This window comes from Triturus cristatus, chromosome 5_1 (assembly GCF_964204655.1).
Source record: "Triturus cristatus chromosome 5_1, aTriCri1.1, whole genome shotgun sequence".
Taxonomy (NCBI): domain Eukaryota; kingdom Metazoa; phylum Chordata; class Amphibia; order Caudata; family Salamandridae; genus Triturus; species Triturus cristatus.
Window position 1 is genome coordinate 183,338,690 of NC_140587.1, and position 21,939 is coordinate 183,360,628.

At 43.5% G+C, this 21,939-nt stretch overlaps 1 protein-coding gene and 1 pseudogene across 1 annotated transcript in view; one reads left to right on the forward strand and one right to left on the reverse strand.

The window, feature by feature from the left end:
- Positions 1 to 21,939, reverse strand: part of LOC146830611 (ly6/PLAUR domain-containing protein 2-like) — a 480,941-nt gene that overhangs the window by 235,808 nt on the left and 223,194 nt on the right. The window lies entirely within an intron of this gene.
- On the forward strand, positions 9,895 to 10,293 carry LOC146830612 (small ribosomal subunit protein uS8 pseudogene; annotated as a pseudogene).

Genomic DNA, 21,939 nt, shown 5'->3' on the forward strand with positions numbered 1-21,939 from the left:
CAGGTCCAGATTACTGTATCTGTTGTGGGTTGGGAAATAATCATCGAGACGCATTCTCACGTGGTGAGGGGTCCCAAGTTTCCTGTTGCCCCATTTGGCCCCTCTTCTATCTACTAATTCCCAGCCTTCTTCAGGGTGCTCTAATTTTGGCGGTGGATATAAAATCCCTGTTTCTCTAATGCCCCTTTTAGGCCTGTTTCTGTTTACTGGTATCCAACCCTCTTCTACCTGCTCCAGTCTAGGGGGTGGATAGAAGAAGGATAGCGGCAAGACTTGAATTTGGGTCCCTTTGTCACGGTATGGCAAACTTCAGATATAGGAGACAGTCCAAGGATCCCTGAAATTCACCAGGACACAGTCTCCAGGAATAGATTTCCTGGTTGAGTCAAGCCATGGTACTCTTCTTACCATGAGGACCTCACTCCATGCGCCTTCGGGAAGGGGTCTGTTTGTAGCGAGCCAGTTAATAACCTTGTTTTTAAGAGATTCCGCGGATTCTCGCGCGGATTGCTTTAATTCAGGGATACCTGCCAGTATGATTATATATGGACTTGCCTCTGGTGGCAGGTTTAATATCCTTGAATTATTATCATTAGCATTACCCTGGGTTTCGCTTTCACAGGTATTTGCTACCGTGTCAGAAGGTTGCAAATTAATGTCTTGACAAGGGAATTGGGTTTTAGTGTGGTTAACCACAGGGGCCGTTTCTTTAGCTATCGGGGCTGATTGATCTTTCGGAGTGGTAAGGCTCAGCCCTCTTTCTAATGGTTGGGTGTCTTGTGACCGGGTGACAGCTAGTTGTCCCAGTACTTTTTCAATCTTATTTAGGCAAGATTCCATCATTGTTAGTCGTGCTTCCAAGGGTTTAAGCACTACCCTCATCAATGCACGGATATCAGAAAGAGTGATATCCTCCTCCTCAGAGTTAATGTTAATGGTGGTATTAAGGGGGGTCTGCCTTGGTGTTTTGGGGGTTGAGGGTTTTTTTTGTACTGCCTTTTTTTGCCCTTTCTAAGATTCACCCTTTTTCTTTCCATCATGCGGGGTGGGGTTCTTATCGGTATTTGGCTTTCTCCCTCGAGAGCTTTGTGCCCTCTCTTTACTTTTTGGAATTGCTCCCTCCCTCTCTCTCTGCCTTATCTCCTTCTGCTGGTGGACCCTAGTCTCTATAGTTGCCTCTGTCAAAGGTGGGACAATATTTAATGGAGTTGGAGGCAAAGGGGCCATTAAGGAAGGTAGGGGTAAGAGGGTGAGATTGACTGGGGCCGAAATGTCACACTCACTATGGGTAGCAATAGAACTTGACAATCCAGCTATATCACTCATATCAACATCGTCATGGTCCCTTTCCCCGCTATCTGGTAATATATGTTCAATTCTTTGTACGGGGGTTGTTACATGGGCGAGAGGGCCCAGGGACGATCTCCTTACCCACTCTATTTATTGAGAAATTCGTCGTTCTAAGGTGGAAATTTCATCAATAAGGAGTGAACCAGCCTTACCAAAATAAGTGTCTAGAGTACCTTGTGGCTTCCCTGTGGCCATCATGGTCTTACTTCTTGTTTCTCTTGTATTCATTGTCCAATTACAGGCGTTAAATGAAACGGGACAGTGTAAACCAGGAACGGAGAACCGGAACCGGTCGCTCTCGGTCTCGAACGGCCTCAAACGGCCTTAAACGGCCCGCTCTTTGCCCGGTCTTCACCCCGGGCTGCGTCCCGTGCGCGTCCCGCTAGCACGTGTGGACGGGGGACTTGTAATGGTGGAAAGTCAGAAGGGAGGCGGGGTCGGGAAGAGCAAACAGGTGTGCTGGATGAATTCAGCAGAAAGCACCCTGGTCCTCGCAGTCCCGGAAGTCAAGGCCCCCACAGCGTACCTTCAAAGCGCAGCACAAGCGTCCCCACAGGTCTGGCGACACGAACAAGGTAGGATCCCAGCTCCGATGTGTGTAGAGTCAGCGCCCACGAGCGGCACCCGCGAAGTGGGGGCCGCGAGGCGTAGAGTAGCTGAGGGAGGCGGGGTCGGGAAGAGCAAACAGGTGTGCTGGATGAATTCAGCAGAAAGCACCCTGGTCCTCGCAGTCCCGGAAGTCAAGGCCCCCACAGCATCCCTTCAAAGCGCAGCACAAGCGTCCCCACAGGTCTGGCGACACGAACAAGGTAGGATCCCAGCTCCAATGTGTGTAGAGTCAGCGTCCACGAGCGGCTCCCGCGAAGCGGGGGCCGCGAGGCGTAGAGTAGCTGAGGGAGGCGGGGTCGGGAAGAGCAAACAGGTGTGCTGGATGAATTCAGCAGAAAGCACCCTGGTCCTCGCAGTCCCGGAAGTCAAGGCCCCCACAGCGTCCCTTCAAAGCGCAGCACAAGCGTCCCCACAGGTCTGGCGACACGAACAAGGTAGGATCCCAGCTCCGATGTGTGTAGAGTCAGCGCCCACGAGCGGCTCCAGCGAAGCGGGGGCCGCGAGGCGTAGAGTAGCTGAGGGAGGCGGGGTCGGGAAGAGCAAACAGGTGTGCTGGATGAATTCAGCAGAAAGCACCCTGGTCCTCGCAGTCCCGGAAGTCAAGGCCCCCACAGCGTCCCTTCAAAGCGCAGCACAAGCGTCCCCACAGGTCTGGCGACACGAACAAGGTAGGATCCCAGCTCCGATGTGTGTAGAGTCAGCGCCCACGATCGCGAACCAGGCGACGACTGCCACAACTCTACGCTCCGCGGGTAGACGGCTGCACCCTTAAAATTGTGTTGTGTGTAATTTTTTAAAAGGCGCAAACAAAATAAGTGGCAGGGCTCTCATCAGGAGGCCACTGCAGCTTGCTCCACACATTGCCCCTGCTGTGCTGCCAATGAAAGTGCTGTCAATGATAGTGACCATCACACTCCTACAAGTGTGACAATTCGGACTAATTCAGGCCCTAAAGCCATAAAAATGGCTTGGGCGGCAGGTAAAAGTCATTTTAATGTATATTGATTTAATAATTAACTGTTGTTGTGGTCATCTCTAAATTATCCAGACAGCGCCCAATTGTGGCAGGCTGTCACAAGCACTGGTGTTGACAGTTAAGCCAGCACCGGAAACCACCTGCTCAAATTAAGCACTGCTTTCAAGCAGACGTTGGAAACTCTGGAGTTACATTTCTAAGAGCACACATAGAGGGTCTACTGCTCATAAACATTTGAGAGTGTACAGGATTTGAAATCTGATGGTATATGCTGTATTAATGGGTAAGGATTCTACCATACAAGAGCCATGATGGACTACATTAAACGGTTGGCTCCCTTTTTATTTATTTTTTAAAAAAAAATGTTTATTTGTTTTTATTGATTTCACATAAGTGAGCCAGACATTGTATAGCGGTAAATGGACATAGAAGTACATGGCATAGTTCACATGTTTACAACCAATTTAGGATAACACATATTAAGAGTGTCAGACATCCATGATGATCCCTGTATGACGTCACTCAGTGGTCTAATATCGTGAATATGCATCTCAACGGCCATCAAATACAGTACGTTTTCAGCATTTTCATCTACACCAGGAGTCCAGCCAAACATGTAATAATTAGTCAAATCTATCAGGAGCTAATATAGTTATAATATTCTAACAAAAACTGTTACCCAATCCCCCCCCCTCCCCTCCCCGCATGCTTGGCCATAAATATCTAACAGTAGTATTTGCACATTTTCTATATCTGCAGTTGTGTGTGTCTTAATTCCAAAGACTAACGTAGGCAACTATACAGTCCTGCTAACTTACACATTATAGCCCACAAGGATTGTGAGGAGCCCATGTGTCCCACAGCTGTTCAGCAAACCCCCATGCAATATTCAGAGTCCGCCTCAGTAGGACAAAATGTCTATTGCAGCGTATTCCTCTATCATTGCATTCCAGCTCAACAAAATCAGTGTTTTTTCGTAGGCCTCTATATTCCTCTCGTTTTAGTTCAGCCCCCTCCGCCTTACCCCACCTCAACAATTCCGTGTGCCAGTCCTGTACGGACGGAGCCCTAGTAGCTTTCCATCTTGTGGTTATTGCTCTCTTGGCCAGAAGGAGCGCAAGGTTAGCAAAACGGGGGGTAGGGTTACCCTTCTTTTTACCGGGCCCTAGCCCTAGTATGCAGTATTTCAAAGTGTCATTCTGGCGTATCGGAGCTATATTCATCAATATTTTGCATATCGTCGCCCAGTAATGTCCCAGTCTAGGGCAGTCCCATATCATGTGTACCAACCCGCATAGGGTGCGAGGCAGCGCGGGCAGGCCCCTAGAAACATAGCGCTCAGTCTGTGTGGGGTTAAATAAGCTCTATGTAGCAGCATCAATTGAATAAATGTAGGATTCCGAGAGACTTTCTTGGGGTGCCCCAATATAATATCCCATTCCTTGGCTGTAAATGCACGGCCTACGTCCCCTTCCCACTTATCGCGTAGCGGCCATTAGGAGACCAAACGGTTGGCCCTTACATTTGTTTATAGGTCCAGTGCATGAGCTATTTGGTACGGGCCGACAGTATATATCATGGAATAATAATTGGTGAGATAACCCGGGCGGTTAAAGTATTTCTTGGAGAGATTTCTGTTTTGTGTAGTCCCAGAACTGACTCGAAGTAATATAGAAGGTTAATATGCTTGTAAAGCACATCATGTAATATGCAGATGATAGAATGTTATTCTTTTTAATGTAGCTAGGTAAGTGGGTTATTGCTTTGAACACAGATCCTTTTGTTACTTGCCTTTCATAAATAGTAAGCCTTTCAATATAGCACAGTGAGCTGTGTAGGATATGTGACTGCTACACCTTTTAACCCTCACTGACTCATGCAACACATCTTGTACACTGATTTACACACTTGCATGAAAATAGTGCTATTTAAATTGTGTGTAAATACTGGGACAGACCAACACACATGACATTCTTACAGTTCATGCACTTACATAAAGGGACCTAACAAAGCATGCCTCTCTTAAGTACCTGTGAAGAGATAAGTTGTGTGCTTTTGTTTCCCTCCATTACTTTTACATTTAAGTGTGATGTTCCAGGCCACTCCATCAAAAGGAGGCCTAATGGCCCCTTAACTTGGCCTTTATCTTTGGCCCATCTGGAGGTGAAGATAAAAAAGCCCCCCTTGCTGCCAGCACGTTGCTGATGGGAATGAAAAGCAGACAATGTGGAGGTGCTGCTGAACGTGTCCAGGAGTCTGAAAATGACACCGGGACAAGTTCAGCATATTTCTGTGTGGCCCAACTTCTTGGCAGGGTGGACGGCGTTCACCCTGTGAAAATAGTGGGTGGACCCACGCAGCACCTCCGCTCCGACCTTTGCTTTCACCTGCAGTGGAGTAGAGAGTGGCATTGTAACTTAAACCCTGTCAATCCACCTCCACTGCTCGCTGTCCTTTTTCCCCAGCCCCCGGCCATGGGCGGCAATCTGAGGGATAGCCCCAGGCGCCAGAAGCTCTAGCTACGCCACTGATATCTTTAATGACATCTTTGATCTGCTAGAGTGTATATAGGTACCATCATTTTGACCGTCCTTGTTCCCTACCTTCCCCCCCGTCCAGATCACCTGTGTTGCATGTCCCTGTCCCCCCTTCACTGTTGTCCTGTATCTGTAGGCAGCCAGCCGCTACTGAACTGGGCATTGCTTGATTAGGTATTGCCTGCTTAGCTATTGCCAGATCATTTATCTGCAGGCTGGCCATTGATACACTCTCTAGGCCCCCTTCACCCAGATTCTCTGCTTCGCCATGCTCCTCAATCCTCATTCCAGCTCCCAATCCTGGTTCTGATGGCACTCTGGAGCCTCCGAACAGTTCCACAATCATCAGATCGGGCAGGTATTGCTGGGGTAATGACCGATGCTTCCCCTTTCTCTCTGGAGCGACGTCCTTCCCGGTTCCGGTCTGCCCTCGGCGCCCGGGCTGTCGAACCGCTGTCTCTGCTGCAGCACCTATCTCCGTCCCGGAGCAGGAGGATGTGAAAATCCCACCTAGCGTCGGACTGCCTCTGGCCGAAGACGCCCCCGTTTTCCCTCGAGATGGTTGCTGCCCCTTCGGCTTCATCCTGGCTGAGAAATGTGTCTGCGAGGGGCAACAATCAGAGCCGCTCAATGTGCTGTAGAGCTTCTTGCAGGTTAGTAGAAGTTTGTGTTGTCCGGTCGTGATCCTGCAAGTCGGAGTGCAGCTGCTAGCCTCCTCATTCAACAGTTTCAGCAAGCTTTTCAGAATTTCCAACAGCGTCCTTTATTTTTTAGTACCGGGGATTCACGGGGGGTCTCACAAGATCAAGGCATTACGAACTGTGAACGGCCGCCTCAGCCGACTGCAATTTTAAGGCAAATCAAGTCTTATCGCGCAATAATCACTCCACGCAAGGTAACTTAGCGTAAAAGGCCATTTATTAGGACAGGGTTGGACAACCATAACCAAACATCACACAAACCCCCCAACAATCCCCAACAACATAACTTCTCATTCTTCCATTCTCTCCCATACTCCAACTACTCCATCCCACTTCACACAGCAACCTCCTCACTTATCCCATTCGCTTCCTCACTTCTCTTCCAACCTCCTCCATCATCTCCATTCGTCGTAAACTGGTATGACGCACCCCCAACTTTCACCAGTATCCCCCTCCCCGGAAGGGTGAGTATGCCCGTCATGGACTCCTCCCCCCTCCCAAATCCGCCAACCAGGGAACCCCCGGAGGGCGGGTACCTGCCCCACCCCCTTTCAGTGCACCTTTCGCCCTCACGCTCTCCGACACCAGATAGACTCATTCCATAAACCACTGATGACATCCCTCAATTCCATCATGTAGTACGCATTGCCCATGTGCGAAAGGTTCACTCCATCGTCTCTAAAAAGCAGGGGTTCCTCGAGCCACAATCCAGTGTGCGCCAGCACTTTGATCCCACTGTTCTCACAAAAAACCACATAGCCCTATTCAATTTCCTTCGGGCTCGTTCCACCGCTGCGGGCTTCAACGCCCCCCTCCAGATCCGACGAGGGAAAATTGCATTTTTTGGAAAAGGTCAAATATAAAATTAATTTACTTGTAAAAAAAATAAATCGCCCCGCAGCAAAAGGTAGATAAACCTTTGGGTAGTTTAAAGGTTCACACAATGTAATAATCTCTGGGGGGAACCTGTGCCGTAATAGGGCTGAATGAAGCTACCGCTGGTTTGTCATTAAGCCTTTAGGTAGTTTCGAGGTCTACACAATGTAATGATCCCTAAGGGGAAGCACAAGCCATAATAGGACTGAAATATGCTGACGCTGGGTTGTTATTGAGCATGGATCTCGAGGCGCAAAAAACATGCTACCTATTAAAAACATCTTAGCGGTAGTCCGTAGAGACTCTATCTCGTGGGAGGAGATGGCTAAACTTTGTATACTTCTGCTGTATCTATTTATGGCGCCATGTTGTGACGTACTAATTAAATCTTGTAGAACGATATCGAATACGTGTTAACCTAATCCACCATCTTTCAACGTTGATAAAGTTCTAAGTCTAAGTTCTGTAAACTTGATGTACGGTATTGTGTTGGTGAATAGATGGTTAAAGACCGAATGAATGGGGGATTTGTTTTATATTTTAAAAATTCCATATTGCCGATATTATTTAACATGGGATCTAATTCTGTAAATATTTTGGGGCCCATTAGGATGGCGGGCGGACTTTAGCCTTTGCATTTGGGGGGCCGTCGTGAGCCCCCAGGATGTTGGGGGGTGGAAGGGCACATAGGGGGTACCTATGGTACCCCCCTGCATTTGCATGCACGACGTGGCAGGCACCGCGCGGTGCCTGCCACGTTGTGCATGCAAATGCACAGATGCCTTTTTTGCATTGCAGCGGGTGCTGCTGACAGCACCGCCCACCACAATGCAAAAAATGCAGGATGCGCCCGCCAGTGTGGCGGGCGCATCATAATTGTACATGTGGGACCGCCGCACACATAGTGGACGGTCCCATCTTAAGGTGCGATTGTGGGCGGATCCTAATAGACCCCTAAGGCATCAATTTCACATTTTTCAACAATTAATACTTCATGTGCTGTTTAAATTATAAGGAGCATCCAATCGCAGCTCCATCTCTTTGCGATGAATGTCCAATTCTCAATACATTTTTCATGTTTAATGAACAGGCCAGGTATATTAGTCAGCTGTTATCCTTTCGGTATGATGGCCTTTTTACAGTACTCGACAAAAAAATCACTGTGGAGTTCTATTCATATAACTTTTTTCTTTATATTCAAAAAGTTTTCCCATTTTTCTTCATCACTGTTAGACACCGTTATTGTGCTAATATTTTTTAAAGACCCGTTAACTAAACAAAAAGGGACAGGGTATGTGTACCAAAAACAGAAGAAATTCCCTTTTCATTAAAAACCAATTATTTGTTCTTGGGAAAAGATCTACAAAGATGTACAGGATGCCCCCGTGATGTAAAGTAAGGGATAGATTCTTATGGATGTAACCTAGTCAGAAGTGGGTATATAAATAGATCCTCTCTGTCTGTAGTGAATAAAACCCTGGAAGACTACAAATTAAAGTGCATCAATGGGTGGACAAAAAGCACTACTTTTCAAATATCGTCAAGAAACCCAAAAAAGCATGTTGGATTTAGGAAAGACAGTGTCTTTATATAATTTATTATTTGTATGCCTAATCAATAAAATAAAGTATGTTAAAAATCATTAAAAAATCAATTTTCTTAGTTTACAGTGTCAAAATAGTTATATTACAATCGTATAATCAAAATTCAAAATATGCACACACTGAAACAATGTTATAATGTTAAGCACATCAAATCTACAATTTTATAACTTCAGATTATCTTTTACACAGACAACAACAATATCATGAGTGTTTCATAAAAATATTTATACAACAACCACCAAGTCAGGATGAACTTGACTGGTTTAGGCAAAGTCAACGCCTCTGCACGGCTCATCCTCGACATCCCTCACCACAGCCACATCACAGCCCACCTGAAAGACCTGCACTGGCTCCCCGTCAACAAGAGGATCACCTTCAAGCTCCTCACCCACACTCACAAAGCTCTCCACAACACCGAACAAGTGTACCTCAACGAACGGCTCACCTTCTACAACCCAAACCTCTAGCTGCGCTCTGCTGACCTCGCCCTCGCCACCGTCTCCCGTATCCGTCAAGCGACCGCCGGCGGCATATCGTTCTCCCACCTCGCCGCAACCACCTGGAACACCCTCCCCATCCACCGACGACAAACCCAGGACCTGCTGACCTTCAGGAGACTCCTCAAGACCGGGCTGTTCGAGCAGTAGCAGCACCCCCGCCTCCCCCCCAGGGCCTTGAGACTCTCACAGGTATGTAGTGCGCTCTATAAATGTACCGATTGATTGATTGAAAGTGTTGACGTGGCGTTTCAGTGAAAAAGACAATATTCATCACTTTCTTCAGGACAAATTCTATTTAAAGCAAGAGGAAAAAACACTACCAATACCATATGACTAAATCAATAGGAGTGTACAATACTTAGTGTACAAAATTACTTTATTACTTTATGTTCTTTTATGTTCTTTTCTGAATGTAGCCAGTGTTGAAAATCCGTAATTGATGGCCTGGGCTTTTGTCTGAATCACCTTCTTCTGAAATGCGAAGATATCATTTGCATCTATTTTGGCCCCCAAATATACATAGGTGGCAATTTCATCAATTTTGTTTCCATTAGGATGCCATTTTCGACTTTTGTTAGGGCCCCGGTTGCAAGCCATCACACTACCTTATTTTGTAGTTTACTTCAAGGCCATTCTTTTCTGCTTTTCTGCAAAAGTACCAAGGGAATTAAGCAGCTTTGGAGGTCTATTCGAGTATTGCCAAACAGCAGAAGATCATCAGCATGCACCATATTGCAGGACCGGCACCATGGTGTGCATGATTGTTCTTGCAGATGCTCTGAAAAGCATCAACAATGCAGAGAAACATGGAAAACAGCAGGTTTCGATCAGGCCATGCTCCAAAGTGATCATGTGTTTCTTAACTGTGATGATGAAACATGGTTGCATTGGTAAATTTGATATCATTGATGATCACCGAGCTGGGAAAATTATTGTGAACCTCCCTGGCAGACTAAACAAGTGTGGTGTAATTAGTCCACGGTTTGATGTGCAACTGAAGGATCTGTAAAAGCGGCAGAACAATCTGTTGCCATCCAGTCAGTTTGGATATATTGTTCTCACAACGTCAGCTGGGATCATGGACCACGAATAAGCTAGGTGAAACATACCGGAGACAAAATCCTGGGATTCTTTTTCTAGAATGTGAAAAGGCAGACTAATAAATTGTAAAACACATTCAATGTGGTAATTTGCACAAGGTTTGCGTATCCTGGTAGACCTATAGGATTTGTTCTGAGAGCAACCTGGCATACAGGTGATAGAATTTCGGTGGGAGGCTGTCCATTCCTGGGGTTTTATTTCTGGGCATGTACTGTACAGCCATCAGCAGCTCTCCCTTCTATAACTGACCTTCTAAGTCTGCAATCTGGTCTTTGCGGAGCTTCAAGAGCACAAATATATTAAAGAATTCCAGAAATTTCGTACCTTTATGCCGAATTTGTCGGTTTTATAATTCCACTAAATACTGCTGCAATTTGGTCTTAATTGCAACTTGGGCCCGACATGTTGCTACCTCTTCCCTTGAAGGTCTAGATCATAGGGACCAGTGTCTCGCTTTAGGAGCCAGGACAATAGTCTTCCTGGCCTAACACCCTCCTTGTGTAAAGTATGTCCTAGTTCACTGAGTGTGAATCCCCCAAATGTCCACATAGTCCACTTGGGCTAGCACTTCAACTAATGCTTCTATGATGCCAACCTTATTGCAAGGCATAGAGGGTGACCTCACCTGTCTAGGTCCACGTCAACTATACAATTAAAATTCACCCCCCAAAATAATGGAACTCCTGTAAATGGCATTAACACATCCAGCGTAGTCCAAAAAGATGTTCTATCATCTTTGTTGGGTGCGTACAGATTTAAAAAACAAACTTCCTTCCAACCGCAGAGGCCTTATGTCAACATATATATACTGTAAGGATGTGACGTGGCCCCTCATGTGAAACTCAGGTCATCTGCAGGAGCAAATAATGCACTCCTGTCCTCCTAGAACACCTCTCAGCACCACTAGTTTGGCACAGGAGTTCCGACAGGAGTCCAAATAGGGAAGGGGGAGTGGAAGAGAGGGAGAGAGAGAGAGAGAGTGTGAGAGAGAGAGTGAGAGAGAGAGAGATAGAGAGAGAGAGCGAGAGGACACTGCTACTCCCAGCCTGGTCTACCCGGGCCCCCATTCTTGGGGAATATGAGGTATAGCAGCGTCACACTTGAGGAGTTCTCTGAAGGTATAAAAACAATGAAGGATGAGTACAGTGACAATTCTGGGTAAATACACCACTCCAGGCGCACAACGCACATAGGGCTCAAAGGGTTTCTTCAGCCCCACTCCCTCGTCTTGTGTCTCAGCCCGGGCTGCTCGTGCTGCTGTGGACACAACTCGGCAGTGTCTGGAATCTTATCTCTGGCACGCCCGAGTTTTTCACAGGTCTTTAAAGACCACATACCTTTGTAAACTGGTTACCACGGCTTAGTTTTTTTCCAGCTCCAGTACTCCCTGGGCCCCCACTCTGACTATCCCTTATGTTTGTATTTTTCATTTACTGCCATAGTGTGAGAATGCATTTCATGAAAAGGAATATAAAGTAGGGTTGCTAAAAGAAAAATGCCAGCCATGTGTTGTTTAAAGAGCCTGCAAAGATCTTGTCTTGACTAAATGAGGTTTTAAATAAAAAAATATGTATTAATTTGTAATGTGACTTTTCTGTCTTTGTTCCCATTAATTATCAGTCATGGATCATTCACAGTTAAAAGTGCTTTGTATTTATATTTTCAGTTTGAAGTATGCACAGATAAGTGCTGAAAATACTTTAGGTGACTGTTTATTTTTGTACCGTCCGGGACCTCAAAATAATGAGCTGGCTACCCTGAACATAAGACTGGGAGTTTGCTGCAGGATCAGCACATTATTTATTTCCTCCACCCTCGATCCCTGAATAATGTCATAATAGCATTAGTTTAACCTATACCTAAAACCCTACACAGCAGTCAATAACATGCTGATTTACTTCAAGTCGGGGAATGCACCCTACATTCAGATAACACATTCCTCATTTTCGCGCTTCACTTTCACACTCACCCTGCACTCACAGCGATCACAATGCACTCACACTGATTACCATGCACTCACACCATTCACACTGCTCACCATGCACTTACAGTGATCGCTCTGCACTCACAATGCACTTGCACTTTTCACCCTGTACCTCACCCTGCAGTCCCACAAGCACACTACTTACCCTGTACTCATGTGATACTGCACTAACCTGTCCCCCTCACTTCTCAATCTGCAGTATCACTCAAACAAGCCCATCACTAACCATGCATTCATTCATCCCACTCTGCACATACATCAGCACCCAAACTCATATTGTCACCTCACTCGCCCTGCAGTCACTCCTCTTACCCTACTCTCACACGGTTGCATCGCTCACTGTGCTCTCACATGGGCACTCCTGCCACACACACAGCGCAAAGGGTTAATGTGCCTGCTACAAAGAACTTGTACCATGCAGATCACAGAATTGAATGTAAATAAACTATGAGCAGCTCTATTAAAAATAAAATGTTTGTCAGAAAGGTGCTTTAGAGAGATGAGGTGCATTGTTAGTTAGTGGTAGTGAGGGAATTCATGGAGAAGAGGAAATGGGGAAGGGGGTGCCAAAAAACACGGTTGCAACCAGTGCTCGGGCCAGCCCTGGCTGGGAGGTTAGCACCCCCCGAAGTTCAGATCTAGTTGCTACCCTAATCACAGCATCCGCCATGGGCTGCATTTAACATACATTCTATCAAAAGGCAAACCGTCAGCCCCACATTGAGAAAAGAAATACAGCAAGTTTTGTATAGTGCAAACTCAACCCAAAATTATTGGAGTGATTTACATGATTTATGTATTTATTTTTTGTATGCATGGGGAGATTAATTGATTGGCCGAGAATCACAGTATGTTTATCTGACCCAAGACTTAAAACCCATCTCCTAAGTCGGCAACTCGAGCATTAAGCCACAACCTCTACCAAAAGAGTGGAAGCATTTTCAATATTATATACAACTTTATGTGACAAACAACCATTGACAAAGCCAATAGTCCTGGCTTCTTGTAGGTGTGATGTTACTTGTATTATATATCGGGATACAATGAAAGAAGAAGCAAAATATCAGTCTAGTGGCACACTATGCTAGGCACAGCTTTTTAGCTTAATTGCTTTTAAGTCATGCCCTTAATTGCATCGTTCGCGCCCCTTTGAAAGACCCCCTCGTTTTTTCATCCCACCTAAAGCCCTGGTCTACACACGTGGTCGGGTTCTTGGCGCACATAGCCTTGGCTGCAAACAGTGCCCTTACTCTACCGCATACAGAGGAAAAGAAAATAGAGGGAACATTGGTAGCAACCCAACCACTAAGCATCTCTTGGACCTGCTTATCGCAGATGATCTCTGGAACCCTGACAGGTCAGAGGATCAGGACAAAGTGGGTGGGGATGCTCCAGAAGATGACACTTTAGAGAGGGAATACTTCCTGATCAAACTTGAGAGAGACTCAATCTCAGGCAAGAGCAGTTGGCCCTTGATAAAGAGATCCTGGAAGCTAAGAGGGCTAAGAAGAATTTTGGGCTAGAGTCTTATGGTGGCAGCAATAGTGTATCTAGAATCAGGGAAACATCCTTTGACACTAGGAACCTGAGGGTTTAATGACAAAATATTGAAGTTAAAAATATAGATGTTAAAAATATAGATTAAAAAATATAGCATGCAAAAATATCGACTCCCTATACTTAAACATGTAAGTACAAAGATATCAAGAAAAAAATATCAATGTAAAAAATATGGTTGTACAAAATAGCGATTTTTATATATAAAAAATAAAATAATTAATATTAAATATATTAAATAATAAAATAAATTAAAAACAAAATAAAGTAGATTTAATATACATTTGAATAGATATAACAAATAAACTTAATTAAAAAATGTAAACACGTACATAATTATATATATACTTTAAAAGAATGTATAAACTATTACTTTTAATTTATTGTATAATTTTCAAATTAAATAAACAGTTACAAAAACATGGGAACAATAACATAAAATCAACTAAATTAAAAAAAATGATATTGTAAATTAAAACATTAAACTATTTTAAAACCTTTTCAACTTAAATTTCCCACTCCAGTGAGTGCAACAGTAGGGAAAGTGTTGGATAGCTGAGAAGTAAACATTATTCTTCAAACTCCAATAAATGGAAAAGTAGGGAAAGTGTTGGATAACGGAGGGGTAAAAATTACTATTCCCACTCCAGTGAGTGCAAAAGTAGGGAGAGTGTTGGATAGTGGAGGGGTAAAACTTACTATTCCCACTCCAGTGAGTGCAAAATTGGGGAAAGTGTTGGATAGCGGAGAGGTGAAAATTAAAATTCCCACTAAATCAATTAAAAATTAACAACAAACAAGATCTACTCTCATTAGTCCTCCATGAGAATGTGAATGTCAAATGTAGGAGAAGCTCAATAAAGACAAGCATTGGCATAGCCAATAGGTCTCGCCTTTGGGAGCTTATAAGTGTGTAGCCATGCAACAGCAGTTGCATAACTAAACACTTATAAGGTCCCAAAAGCGAGACCTATTGGCTATGCCAATGCTTGTTTTAACTGCTGCAATCTATTGAAGCCTCACAGAGAACATCAAAGCGGCCGCGAAAGTGAAAGTAATCGCGGTAAAGCGCGGCGCCCGCGCACATGCACTGTAGCTCTAGGCTGTCCTGGTAGCACTTTTTGGAGCCCTCACAAAATGTCTCGCCAGACCAGCACATGCGCTGGGTCAGGCGAGACCTAAAAAAAAAGTACAGGTACCATGAAACAACCAAGTAAAGGGGCCAGTAGCCACAGGAGGATACAAAGGACGACATGGCCATACTAAGGAGGAACTAACAAGCCTGTAAAGGAATCAAACGCCTGCATTTACGAAGGAGAAAGACACAGGCCAATAAAAAATATGGGCTGGCTTCTGTACTGTACTCTACCTATAACAGATCGCCAGAGCAGCGCTTCCGCCTGGCTCAAGCTCGACCTAAAAAGCAGAAAGCCTAATCATGACACTGGGGACAGTGGGAGGTGCCACTGGGAAACACTTGGAAGGAATTGGGGGCCAAATCTCCAACAGATGAAAAAAGATTTAATGGAGCAGAGTACCATTCGAAATAAGGAGGAAAAAAATAAAAGTAGTTCACATTAAAACTAAAAGAAAAGCATGATAGAATTACCACAACTCAACCACAGACATAGACATTTGCACACTCGGTACAATCAAACAACCCTTCAAAGTATAAACCCTCAGACACATATATTAGCCCCATTTTCTTATACGTATAAAACACGTGCACATCTTTACCCTCCATCACATGTAAAACACTCACGTGAAAAACACTTCTTACTCAGTTCATGTAGAAACACACAGCTACATCCACATGCAACACTACGAACCTGCGAGGAACCGCATACAGGCACCAGGTACAATAACACAGTGACATGACATATAGCGGCTCTCAAGGGAATACACAGAAAAATGGAATTTAGTACACACCAAATTAGAAGTGATCGCACACCTATGCATTTGTCAGCTCAAATGGTGGCATGTGGACGTTGGTAGAGACGCACTCTCTCATTCCTTGAGTAAATTAAGAGTTCTTATTGCCCAGTGGGGTATATCTTTCAGAGAACTCGCACTCATTTGATGTGCAGGTGCCTTGTTTCCAAACTGCATAATGTAAAATAAATCCCTAACTCTGCATAACATGTACTTATCTACAAAAAGCACACTTCTTCCTCTTCCACTCATGTTGTGACCACTCCTGTGAGCACATATCTCAAGCTCTCCAAGCTGTGCAGTGATCGCAGACAGAACGTTTCTCCCACTTTGCTGAATCTCATTATTACAGATTAGCAGTAACCATCTATGGGAGCAGATCTCCAAGGTTATACTAGATCCGAACTGACCACCTCAGGAGGCATATCCCCCAGGTCAATTCAGAGAATATATTATTCTTTGCGCAGGCTTCATCCCAGGGAGCATAACTCCCAGCCTTCTAGATGGACACATCATTCAGGTTGCAACATCTCAACATAGTCTATCGCCCAACCTGACAGCGCAGCAATGCTCACTACAGAGAAACATTTCACCAGCTATGGTCACCCCACGGAGCATATCCGGAGGCTCATATTATACCATATTATCAATGGTCTTGCTGCAGATCAAAGCTTATAAATTCTCCCTACTTCCACGGACAAAGTAATTTCACAGTCATACGCACATACACTCATCATACGCTGGTGGGGCCCATTACACCAACATTCATTCTATTACCCTATCCGTACTGAATATAAGAGAGAACTCTTTAATCAATCTGCACCTAATTTGAGGTCAATGCAATCAAATTGAATTATCTTGAGTCATGATAAAAACAATTAAACACATCTCAGGTCTCAATAACACGATAAAGAAATAACCACCCGACACTGTAATTTAAACAAGAATTATTTATCTAAATTAATTCTTATGGAAAACCATTCAATTTGCAAGATCATTATTCTCATATTTACCTATTCTGGCTAAATGTCGTTCTCTAAGTCAGGAGAGGTCTGTCTCCCAGCAAAGAATTAAAGTCTCTCAAGCTGTCATGTGGAGTCACGGTCCTCTCAGTCAGCATCGGTCTTCTTGATCATAAGTTCAGGAAGAAGTGGCCCTAGACCCTCTCTAGTCTAGTAATATTTATACTAAAATTTACATACTAAAAGTTACAAACAAAGCTCTAAAACGTCCGTTAAGCAGGAAAGGATGTCATCTTGCAACATTAGAAGAATCTCCGCTCTCGGATATCTCAAAATTCAAAATAAGGAAATAGGAAGTCCAAAACTAATTCGTAACATCCACGGATGTCTTTCTCCGGAATTGTATCACTCACAGTGAAGCCACCACAAGTTTATCAAAAATGTTCATTTGTGACAAATGTTCTCTACCAAGGCTAACTGGCAGTCATCCCAGAGTTGTCATTTTTTTTTCATAGCTTTTTAGTTCAGGCAGAGGCCAGGGTCACAATCAGCGAAGCCTCTCTTCATATTTCATCTACTCAAATGCAGGCTGTAGATGTCGGCCATTTTCTTAACAGGCCACAACGGACAACTTAATTAAAAAGAAACACAAAACAACGTTACTACATTGTATTGATTATACAGTGTTAATTCCCACTAATACCCTTATGTGTATGTATTTATCTAGCTATTTGCAACATAAAAAGGCATTAAAGCATATTATTTTAAAGCGCAATCACATAACAAATATCACATAAGCCACACTTATTTAATTAATTTGCTCACCAACTTAGTTCACTTATTCATTTAGCACATGCAATTGCATTCCCACGTATAATTCTTTCATTAATAAGGTTGGTTAATAAAAAACTCAACAAAACTTAGTACTTAATAATTAATCATTAGTAATTTTAATTATGACGTACAAAAATATAAACTGATGTTTGGGTTTAAGTAGAAAACCCTGCTCCAGCAATCCCCCCTTTGGTGATATATCATCACCACAAAAATCCAACCCAAAAAATTTAGTTCCCCTTTTTTAGGAAAGATTCAAATGTCTTTTTGTTCATTCGTTAAACTCCAGTTTCTCTTTCATCATCTCTTTTTGTTTCGAAGTACATGCTCTCCCTAAATTCTTCCAATTCTATATCTTGTGGGTCTCTTTTTGACCTCTTTTGTCTCTTTTCAACATTTTCTTTCAATATTTTCTTTTTATTCCTCCTATATCTACAACATAAACACCCTAATCTAAGAATCGATAAAGTAACAATCACACATGTCAATGGAAATAATATCTTACCAAAAATAATACTACCTATCCTAGCTATAAAATTCTTAACAGCAATCATCTTATTAGCCATTTTAGTCCAGATACTTTCAGCTTCCAGTGGTACTAATGCTTCATGCAAATCAGTAATATTTTTGATATAGACTTTTAGATCTTTACTTTCATCAGGAATGTAAGTGCAACAATGTTGAACTTTCAGCACTCCACAGACTCCACCCTCTTTTGCCAATAGAATATCAAGGGCAAGTTGATTTTGCATAGACATAGCGCGTAAGGCAACCATCTCTGTATTTACCAATAGAAACCCTCCAGCGGTGCTTGTCGATAAGCGATCCACCACTGTTGACAGCTTCCGAATTCCATATGCATTTAATGAAATTCCCACTGCTGGTATTAAAGCTCCGAAAATATCTCCTACAATTTCTGTCCAAGTTTCTCTTTTAAAACGTGTTAGTAGATTAATTTGTTCTGCATCTTCTATTCTATCTATATGGAAAATCTTTGGAAAGACCAGGCCAACATAACATGTGCCATACCAATGGTCAGGCAACCTATAATAAACTTTATTCCCACAAACATAATACACTCCCGGGAAAACTGGATCCTCTCCTCCTTTGAATCCCCATCCTGTTGCAATAAAGTATGTATCATGGCACTCACTAGTCCCAACAAAATAATAATCATATTGGGATTTCCTTGTGGTAATGCATAGTTTACCCTTCTGTGGTGCATCTAAAGCCAAAGTTGGACTGGCCCCATTCTTCAACTCCTTCCCCATTTCAATGTCCCACATTGTCTCACTCATTTTATATCCTCCTGCCTTTGCATGCATACCCATTCTCCTTTTCTCTACCATGTCTAGAAAAGCTTCCTCTTCTTCCTTCAAACTACAAGTTAAATTGTTTCTAAAAATGTAATCTAATGTTAATTCTTCTGTTTCAATAAAAATCTCACCTAAAATGTTAGCTTCTTTAGCAGGATTCAGTTTTTTATTCATAGGCAATTGCCCAAAAATGTTATTCTTATTAGACATATCATAATCTATTTTCCCTAATATATAAAAAAATACTAATCAACAGTTTCCTCCTCCTCAACCACTTTCAGTAAGGTCCCCTCTGGATTTCCTTGACTCTCTGCCTCTTCTTCTTCTTCAGACAGTGCCACATACGTCCATTCTGATGACTTATACTTCTGGTTGGGCTTTCTGATTCTCTTGATCTCCTCTGGTTCCTTTGGTTCTTTTCGTTCTTCTTCTTTCGCCTGATTTTGGCTTGACACCTCGTTCACCTGTTCAGCTTTCGATGAATTCACTCGTGTTAGTCGATATCTCAGCCTCTTTATCTTGTTAGGCCAAAGATCTCCTTTTACATTTCTTTTCTGTTTTACTTCTTTATTGTTCCTTTCTCCAAATCCAAGTTCTCTTTCTCAGAACTCGACCCTCTGGTATCTCATTCTCACTCTCATCCGATTCTGTCTCATTTGCCTCTTGTTCATCAACAATTCTCTCTTTTTCCACAATCTTCTTCTCCTCTGATTGAGATTTCCCTATTACTGTCCCTCCTCGGGTCTCCGACACGCAATCTTCTTGCTGTCTACTTGTCCCTTCACCTAGCTCATCATGAATGTTCCCTACACCTCCTCGGGGTTCTTCCACAATCTGTCCCTCTCTATCTTCTTCTGACCCTACTTCTTCAAGAATTATCTCAGATGGATTCCTCTCAACTTCTTCATTTGACTCAGGTATAGTCTCTGTGGAATCGCTCTTTTCTTTTCTTTCTTTCTCCTTATCTTCTCCACTGTTAGTTAGAACTTCAGGCACTCTTCCAGAATCTGAACTCTCTTCTGAGGTTCGCAATGTTCCTCTTGAAACTTTTTCTGGTAAGAAAAAAGAATCTCCTGACTCTCTTTCTGACTCTCTTTCCCCCCTTTCAGGATTCTTTTTTCTTCTACTGTTTCAGTGTCTGCATCATCACTGGAATCTGACTCTTCAAAGTATTCTTTCCCAGTCCCATCCTTTGGATTTGGAACTCTCAGAGTATGGCTTGCATGGATCCAGTTCTTCACTCCAGCACACTTTACAGCAGTCGTCGTAGTCAGAATGACTTGTCTTGGCCTTCCCCACCTTGGAACCAAGCAATTTCTTCTTCTGTGCACTTTTATTCTCACCCAGTCCCCTGGGCTCAGATCATGGGCTGCCTTCTTTTCAAGTGTGGTGGCGTCTTCTCCAACCTGGTGAAACACAGAATGAACTGCGTCAGCCAGGCCTTTACAGTAATCCAAAATCATGTAATCAGTTATAGTCATCAGCTTGTTGACGGGCACGAATGCATGTCTCATTGCACGTCCCATTATTATTTCATGTGGACTCAACCCCGTAGTTCTGTCTGGAGTAGACCTAATAGTCATCAGCACTAGAGGCAAGACATCAGGCCATTTCATTCCAGTGGCTAAACACATCTTACCAATTCTGTTTTTGATTGTACCATTCATCTGCTCAACAACGCCAGAAGCCTCTGGTCGGTATGCACAATGTAGCTTCTGCTGTATACTCAATGCTTCGCAAATTAAACTCATGAGTTCATTATAGAAGTGTCCTCCTCTGTCTGACTCAATTGTCACTGGGAACCCGTACCTAGGAATCAACTCTCTTAACAGCAACTTGGCCACTGTTATTCCATCATTTCTCCTAGTTGGATATGCTTCCACCCACCTTGAGAACAAACAGACTACCACTAGAACATACCTCAATCTATTGACTTGGGGCATTTCAATGAAATCTATTTGCATTCTGGTAAAAGGACCTCCTTCCCTGCCTATTGTTCCTAGGCTCACCACTGTTTTCTTTGCAGGATTGAATTGCTGACAAATCAAACATCTTTGACAGATGCTCTCTGCTATCAGCCTGAACTTTGCATTGTACCAGGTCTGCTTAAAGGATCTAATCATAGCATCCCTCCCCAGGTGTCCCTGGCCATGATACATTCTTGCCATTGTTGACAACATAGCATTTGGCATGACTGGTCTTCCATCCCTATAGATCCATACATGATCCTTTTCTCTTGGTGCACAACCTGCCTTGATCCAATCTTTCATTTCCTCATCTCCTGCTTCATCCTGCAACTGCCTCACCTCCTCCCATGTTTCCATCACATTAGTAAACATCACAGAACAAAAAGACATTTCTTTCTCTTTTCCCCTATTAATGGAATGATTGTTCCTTGCACAATACTGTGCTATGTCATTAGCAAACTTGTTTCCGAGAGTAACAAAATCATTACCCTGTCCATGAGCAGCACATTTTACAACTGCCAGCTCTTTGGGCAGCTGTATCGCCTCAAGCAATTTCCCAATCACTTCAGCATTCTTTATAGGAGTTCCACTTGTGGTCTCTGTAGCCATAGTTGGCCAAAATCATGAACAACTCCGAATCCGTACTGACTATCAGTCATTACAGTCACTCTCACTTTTCTTCAATCTTGCAAGCTTTTGTCAATGCCACCAACTCCGCTACCTGAGCAGATTTAACTCCTTTCAAAGGTGAAGCTTCCACAACTTCTGAAACTTTACACACCGCATATGCAGCACTCAGCACACCTTCTTCTGTTCTCAGACATGATCCATCCACAAACAACACGTGATCACTCTCAGGCAGTGGCAGATCTCTTATGTCTGGTCTCGGTTTTGTACAGTAATCAAGCACATCCAAGCAATCATGATCAACATCATCTCTCACACTCACATTTTCAGCATCTGGCAACAGTGTTGCTGGATTCACATTCACACATCTCTCAAGAGTCACATTTGATGCTCCCAGAATTATTTTCTCATATTTAGTCAGCCGACTATGTGACATATATTGAGTTCTGCTTCTTGTCAAAAGAATTGCCACATCATGAGGTACAAACACCCGTACAGGATATCCC